The sequence below is a fragment of the Sceloporus occidentalis genome, unplaced genomic scaffold (assembly GCF_023333645.1).
Source record: "Sceloporus occidentalis isolate IW3139 unplaced genomic scaffold, rSceOcc1.0.p SCAF_76, whole genome shotgun sequence".
Classification (NCBI taxonomy): domain Eukaryota; kingdom Metazoa; phylum Chordata; class Lepidosauria; order Squamata; family Phrynosomatidae; genus Sceloporus; species Sceloporus occidentalis.
Window position 1 is genome coordinate 1,650,678 of NW_028317056.1, and position 7,897 is coordinate 1,658,574.

The 7,897-nt window shown below is 45.2% G+C and overlaps 1 pseudogene; it reads left to right on the plus strand.

Moving 5' to 3' along the window:
• Positions 1-3,898: 3,898 nt before the first annotated feature.
• On the plus strand, positions 3,899-5,356 carry LOC149285731 (galanin receptor 2b pseudogene; annotated as a pseudogene).
• Positions 5,357-7,897: the final 2,541 nt, after the last annotated feature.

Consider the following 7,897-nt stretch of genomic DNA (forward strand, 5'->3'; position numbering starts at 1 on the left):
CCAACATCTACCTGCTCAGCGTCACCCGTGTAACGGGGCATCAGGGCGCCCGGACTCGACACCCCGGAGAGAAGGTATTTAACATGAAATCCGCCGACAGTCACATCACTTTATTTCCATAATTCCTACAAGAGAGAGAGAGAGAGAGAAGAAAGATACAATGTAATTAATGGAATTTAGAGTGCTCGGTTTGTGCGAGGAGAGAAAAGAGAGAGAGAGACGGGGAGAGAAGGGGGGGGGCATTTAAATACATGAAGGGATTTTATAAAGTACAGGAGGGAATTTATTTCAAAGCAGGAGAAAAATTACAACAAGAGACCGGAATCTAACACTAGAGGATCAGAGACTGAGATGGAACGGAAGAGGGTGATAGATAAGTGGAACAGCCTCCCGACAGAAGTGGTAGAGGCTAATACAGTGGATTTAGACGGTGGGGATCCCTTTAATGTCTCTTAAAGCAATAATCTAGGTTAGTTTTGAAGTTTCCTTGAGACCTGACATTTTACCCCTTTTGGAGGCATCCGGTGTACCTGATAGACCCTCCTCTCTGGGCGGTGAATTCCGCACCTTTACTGCCCTCACTGTTCTCGCCTCCCGTTCTTTGTACATTTCTGTTAATAAACGGGTCACCGAGGAGGTATTTATATCGGTCCCGCACATATTTATACACCCATTGTACAGCGCTGCGGAATATGATGGCGCTATATGAAACAATAATTTATACGGCGGTATAATATCCCGTCAGATGCCGATTCTCCAGAGTATTTAGATGCAACTTTTTTACTCTATAAGATCTTCCGATCCCCTTATTAATTTTGTGGCCCCCCCTTTGCACCTTTTCCAAAATATGCTTTTTAAGGACCGGTGCCCAGAATCGCTCATTGAGGGGGCGTCTCACTGGTGATGCCCCGCGATGCCCCCTTATATTTGCTAATATCTCATTGGCCTTTGCGGCTGCTGACTGGCATTGTGCGCTGCTGCTAATGACACAGGGGATTCAGATACCGACCGGCATGTAAAAGGTTAATGAGATTGCCAGGCAGGTGCCAGTGTGGGGGCTGCTCTCAGAGGGGATCGCACGGTAATGGAGGGGCTGGCTTTGCCCCCCCCCATTGTATTATTGTGTAGTTATTGTTACATTATTCTGTGATTGGTCGGATCGGTTCGTTTGTGGCCAGCCACGGTCCGGCAGGGGCAAGTGATTGGTGAATGTGGCCCTGGTCGCCTGCACGGTGCGACTTGTTACACCAGCATGGGAAGGCTGGTGGTCGATTCTCATACTTCGTGTACACAAATGGTTAATGGGCAACAAGGAGAAACCCCTATTAATGAAGGGAAATGTTGGTGAGAGAAGAACCAGGTCCAGAGACCGCACCAAACGAGCTTCTCCCGACCTGCGCACTGCTTAGCAAGTCTCTCCCCATCCGAGCCCCTTTACAATCTAGAGGATGTCGGACATTTAACTCGACTTGATTACTCTTAGTGAATTGACCGATCCAACGCGTATCACCCCGAGGATAGTAGGTCTTGTAGTCATCCAGAAAACTCAAATCATTTAAAATTTGCCAATTTTACTCAAACTGCCCTTTTTCCCCCGTTCGTTTTTTTCTGTTTCTTTGCTGTATTAGTAATCAGAGCCTTTATATTCCGAACTCGCGTTTTAATTACATTTTGTCTCCCCAAAGAGGTGAAAAATACCGCCGGGTGACAAACGGCACAAAAGCTTCATTATTAGAGTTTATTGAAAATTCCGCTTTCTGCATTCCGAGCACACGCGGCACAGCGGGGGGCCGAACACGCTACTTATAACACCCGTGTCATTGCGCTCGAAACATTGTATCACAAAAGGGCCTTTACATTTAACCATTTCCAGCATTCAAGGTACCCCAAAGCTTTACACATAGATTTTTACGGAAGGGGAAAAAAATCCGCCAACAGCAGGAGGTGGTAATTTATTGAAAACGTTCCACTTTTAACTCCCGTCTGCGAATTTTACTAGTCGTTTGTTGTAAGAAATGTTTTATCATCGCTCCTGCCGGTGGCACCGCCGTGTCCGCAGGGGGGGTTCCGATGTCTGGTACATGGAACGTTACATTGTTCTGTATGATGGTTGGAGAAATGATGAGACTTCAGTTAAGCGCATAAAGAATTAAGGGGGGGGAAAAAATTACGAGCCCCTAAACCTCTCAGACGTCCTCCTCCCCCCCGTGAGATTTTTTACCTCCACCTGTTGGATCTCCGGGGCTTATTTTAATTAATTTTTTAAAGAATATTTTATAAAAGTTGAAAGAATTCTAAGAAGTTGCGTTTTTTCTGTCCCGGTTTCGGTGATTTGTTCTGAGGATTTCATGAACAACGTCCTACTTTAGATGATCCCAAACACAAGAGGTGACCCTTCTCAAATTCAACATTGGGTCAAGGTTTATTCTGTATATCCACTAGACTTGTGTGTTTGGATTCTAACGAAGTGCAAATTTACCGATTTTTGGCAAATTTGGCGATTTGTACGACGACACAAAAACGAGGCCAGACCCCCCCCCCACAAAGCAAATGAAAAAGAGGCAAAAAGCTCAAATTCGTGGGTCCTTTCACTCACGTTCACTCTCTCACACTCTCATTCTCGCTCATTCTCTCATACCTGTTTCTCTACCTTATCTGCCGACCCCATGAATGAGAGTGTGAGAGAGTGAGTGTGAGTGAGTGTGAGTGAGTGAATGTGGGCACTAGGCAATTAATTTCATTCCCGAACCATCAAATAGCGCTGTATGTAGAAGCTGTGATGTCATCTGTCAGGACCCGGGCGAGCAGGTCTGGTAGGAGTCCATGTGCAGAACTGGAAAGGACGGGAGCTGAGGCAGAGAGGCGGGAGCTGAGGCAGGTACAGGCTCGGGAGCTGAGGCAGAGAGACGGGAGCTGAGGCAGGTACAGGCTCGGGTGCAGGTGCAGGCACAGGCTCGGGTGCGGGCCCACTGGCAGGTAAGCCCACAGGCAGGTTCAGGCACAGGTACAGGCTCGGGTGCAGGTACAGGTCCGGCCCACTGGCAGGGCGGCCGGGAACGGAGGCCTACTGGGCCAGGCCCGTGTACAGGTTCATGCACGGGCACTGACTTACGCTCGGGTAGTGGATCATGCACGAGTACCGGCTCAGGCACGGGTACAGGAACGGGTTCAGGCACGGGCACGGTTTCAGGCACAGGCACGGGTTTGGGTTCAGGAGCAAGCTCAGGTACAGGTAGCGGCTTAGAGCAAAGGCAGTCCTACAACTACAATGCCAAGGCCCTGACTGATGGGCAGGGCAGGTCTTATAAAGGCAGGGCTTCACTCAGTCCATGAGGCGCAGCTGTACCTGATAATCAGGTTCAGATCACTCCAGAGGGAGGAGGGTGGCCACTAGTGGTAGCAGATGTATTAGCCTGACGTATGATTCAGCCATGGTTCAGGCAGCAGAGAGTGGACCCTGACATCATCTTAAGTTATGTCACAGACACATTTAGATATCCGGAAAAAAAAAAATCTAAGGAGAAACCCCTGAATATCTTTTTTTTTTAATTAAATAGTTTTTTTGTGTCGTTTTGGATAAATTCCTCCTCCCTCCCAGATTTTCTGGGAACTCTGCCAACAGTTAATTATGTTGCTTTTGAACAAGTTCTTAGAAAATCCTGGTGAGCTTCTAAGTAGTGACCCCTGTTAGACGTTATGATTCCATAACAGGCAGTAATTAGCTGCTGGCAGAGTTCCCAGAAAATAATTTGGGCCGGATTCCAAGTGTTTAAGATAAAGCGAGCAAGAGGGAAGTTTGTCCGTTAGGAAAGACCAGGCAACGAACTACGGAGTATGTCTTAGTGTTTATGGGTTTACTTCAGATGTTTCTTACCCTGCAGGTCTACCAACTGGGTCGATGTCGGATCACGAGGACTTCGCTGGCCTGGTTGGCCCTTGGAACTCGTCGGACTTCAGCCTCTTCAACCCGGCTAGCGTGGTGGTTCCTGTCATCTTCTCACTGATTTTCTTACTGGGCACGGTGGGTAACAGCCTGGTACTGGCCGTCCTTCTGAGAAGCGGACAACGGACACACAACACCACCAACCTCTTCATCCTCAACCTGAGCGTGGCCGACGTCTCCTTCATCGTCTTCTGCGTGCCCTTCCAGGCCACCATCTATTCCTTGGAGGACTGGGTCTTTGGGGCCTTCATGTGTAAAGCTGTCCACTTTTTTATCTATCTCACCATGTACGCCAGCAGCTTCACCCTGGCAGCCGTCTCCGTGGACCGGTAGGGCTTTGTGTCATTATACATGAAACACAAATTCTAATAACTAGGGGCTTTCTATATGATGTCACTGTATTTATTATCACTGCCAGTAATAATTCAATGACGTGATTTGTGGTCAAGATGCGAGCCTTGGGTTGGATGAGGCAGATGAGGACAGGACTGGGCAGAGATGTCATTAAGATAAACCTAAGTAGGGCTTAATATCTCTGAGTTACGTGTTGATGATATGGTCCTTGTGTGATGGGCCTGAACCAAAGGGGGCAAATAGATAAGGATGCCTGGGGCAAAGAGTAGAGTGTGCTGGCAACCGGTGTATTTTTTTTACCATGTTTTTCGTGTCCTTCCCAGGTATCTGGCGATTCGCTATCCCCTGCGCTCTCGCGAGCTTCGGACCCCATGTAATGCGGTAGCCACTATGGCCATTATTTGGGGCCTCTCCGTGGTCTTAGCCGGACCATACCTGAGCTACTATGACCTGATGGAGTATGAGTCCAGCCACATTTGCGTGCCAGGGTGGAAGCAAAGGACCCGCAAGATTATGGATACCGGGACGTTCATTGTGGGTTACGTGATTCCGGTGCTTATTGTAAGTCTCTCTTACACCAGAACCATAAAGTACCTATGGACGGCTGTAGATCCACTAGAGGACATGTCAGAGTCCAAAAAGGCTAAGAGAAAAGTGACCAAGATGATTATAATCGTGACCGTGCTCTTCTGTCTTTGCTGGCTTCCCCACCACGTGGTCGTGATGTGTTATCTTTACGGTCACTTTCCCTTCAATCAAGCTACCTACGCGTTTCGCTTGCTCTCTCACTGCATGGCCTACGCCAATTCCTGCCTCAACCCCATCGTCTATGCTTTGGTGTCGAAACATTTCCGTAAAGGGTTCCAGAAGGTTTTCAGCTGTCTGTTGCGGAAGAAAGGCCGGAACAAGGTTCACGTGGTACAGGCAGCCCAGGTGGAGCCGGGGTTTGACGCTGCCTCCACCGAAGTGTCACATGTCAATGGAGAACGTGGAAAGAGAAATGGACACCACCCACGCCGTAACCTCTCTGATTGCCCCAGACCGTTGGGTACTCCTTGAGTACTCGTCGAGTATAAATATATCGTGTTTTATACTCAAAAAGAACCCCAGGAGGAATAAACAAACTTACTGGCACCCCTGACACCGTGACACTGGTGCCGTGAGACATTGATGACATCGGTGAACGTTTCTCACAACAGTGGTGGAAGCCCTCGTCTACTCTTAATGGTGACACGGCAGAGGACTAAGTTCCTGGCACGCATGCTTCATCAGACGTCTCAACACAGCACAAGAAGGTCGGCCAGTCTAAGTTCCTTGATGACCTTCGTGGGGTTAGACGAGGAGGTCCGTAGAATCCTTTTAATGGAACTGGTCTGCAGAGCCTCAGACGCAGAGCATCGCTGTCCAATCTCCCCGTCGGACGGGCCATTAATGTACGGTCCACACGCGTTAAATGATGAACCCAAGATGTTCTCAAATCAAAAAGGACAGTAGAAAGGGGACTGCGGCGAGCCACATCTGTCTCGCACGGACACTTTAGGGTCTTGTATTCGTCCTTTATTCCCTAAATGAGACATATAAGCCGATGGCAAGCACCGCCCGTTCCTGGTCAGACCCACAACATTTATTATCTGAAACTTTATTTATTTATCTATGAATGAACTTATTTATTTTTAAAGTGCATTTGAACATTTTCATCAGTGAACTGAGGGGTTTTTTTTTTGACCAAGGTGACCAAGGTCTATCTCGACTGCTGATGACTTCAGTTCCAGGGAGGATAACAGTTGTTGTTTTAACATAATCAAAATAAAAAAATATATATATTTGAAAACTGAAACACTGAGACCCCATTAAATCAGTTTTTTGGGGTTTTTTTTGTATACGCAATAGTGAAGGTTTATGAGTTTTTCCCCCTTACTCGTTTTATATATAATTTTATCGACATGTTCTATGCTGAGGGCATTGCGTCTAATCAACAGATCGCAACGAGACAAATTAAACTAAAGGAGATTCGCGTTGATCAATGGACCAATGAAATGAGTCTATATATATATATAAATATATATAAATATATATATATATTAAAGGGCTTCAACATCTCTGTTACAGGGTCACCGTACCCAAGGCTGGGTCCCCCTGTTTGAGGGCTGAGGAATCACCAGTCAGTCCCTCATACGGATAGCACTCAGCTATCCACGGATCATCCAGACCACCATTCGTAGTAAACCAAGAAGAACTCTCTTTATTACAAACACACAGAATGAACACGTTTAAAAAAAAAAATAAGAATATTGGAAAATATCCGACTTGGTACCCAACGGGGGGATTCATGCGCGTCCGACATGCCCACGGCTCTGTAAACAGCTGATGATTTTAAGACGTTAATTATGCACCAAATAAAAAAAAAAATTAATAATTAAAGATATGTCATCAGCAGGGAAACTCTGATGTAATACCCCTCTTGGAACGATAGAAACCTTGGATCTACCAGCAGGTCGGCCCCACTGTATTGGCCTCTACCATTTCTGCTGGGAGGCTGTTCCAAGTATCTACCACCCTCTCAGTAAAGTAAAACTTCCTTCCATCCCATCTCAGTCTCTGGCCCTCTAGTGTAAGATTCCGGTCTCTTGTTGTAATTTATTTATAAAAAATTATGACATCAATACCCTCCGTTGACATCATCACTGGTGCTCATGGAACGACCCGAGGCATCAGCTCATGAACTGGAAAACCCGGAAAGCCGAAGTAAATAATTTAAATTTTTTCATTTTTTAATGTATTTTTTTATTTTTATCTATAGTTTTTTCTATTTATGGTAGCAAAGTTATGAAAATGTATGTAAAAAAAAATCAAATAAGTATTTTAAATATTGTAGATTTTATTTCTTCATTTGCATCGACGCCCAGTAAATCCCCCGGAATGTATCTCGCGCACGCACACTTCCCGTTAGTATCACCAGCAAGTGCCCCGTGCTGATAACAACATGTAATAACAACATGTAAGAAACATGAGGGGTTTATGCACAGGCAAATTTATGGAAATGCTCGACTTATGGAGTGTTCCGGGAATGCTATTCGACTAAAAAAAAATCTAATAAATAAATAACTTTAAAAAAAAAAAAAAAACATTTCTGCGCAGACGTCTTGCAATCAATCTGCTAACTAATGGTAAAAAAATAACTTTAAAAAGAAAACCCAAGAAATAGAATAATATTATTTAACAAAAAATAAAAATAATTTGTCATTTATTTTTTTTAATTCACGCAAAACGCTATTTAATGCAGCATTTTTTAAAGAAAAGAAATTGATTTGTGGTATAACACGATGCCCGTTGCCTCTTTTTGACACCCGTACCTCTCCAGTTTAGAAAAATTGATTTGGTTAATGTATTTAACACAATTATGTAACCTGGCAACCACTAAACTAACCAATTAATAGTCTCGTTTAACTAAGAAATGCCGGATGCTCGGGTGCTTGTGATTAATTAACGCTTGCTGCAGACGGGATACAGGAAAGAAAATGAATTTCATTTTTTTTTCTTTTTATAGCTTTTCCCTACAGAAAGGGCAGAGAAACATTAACCGCCAGACGAGAATAGAAT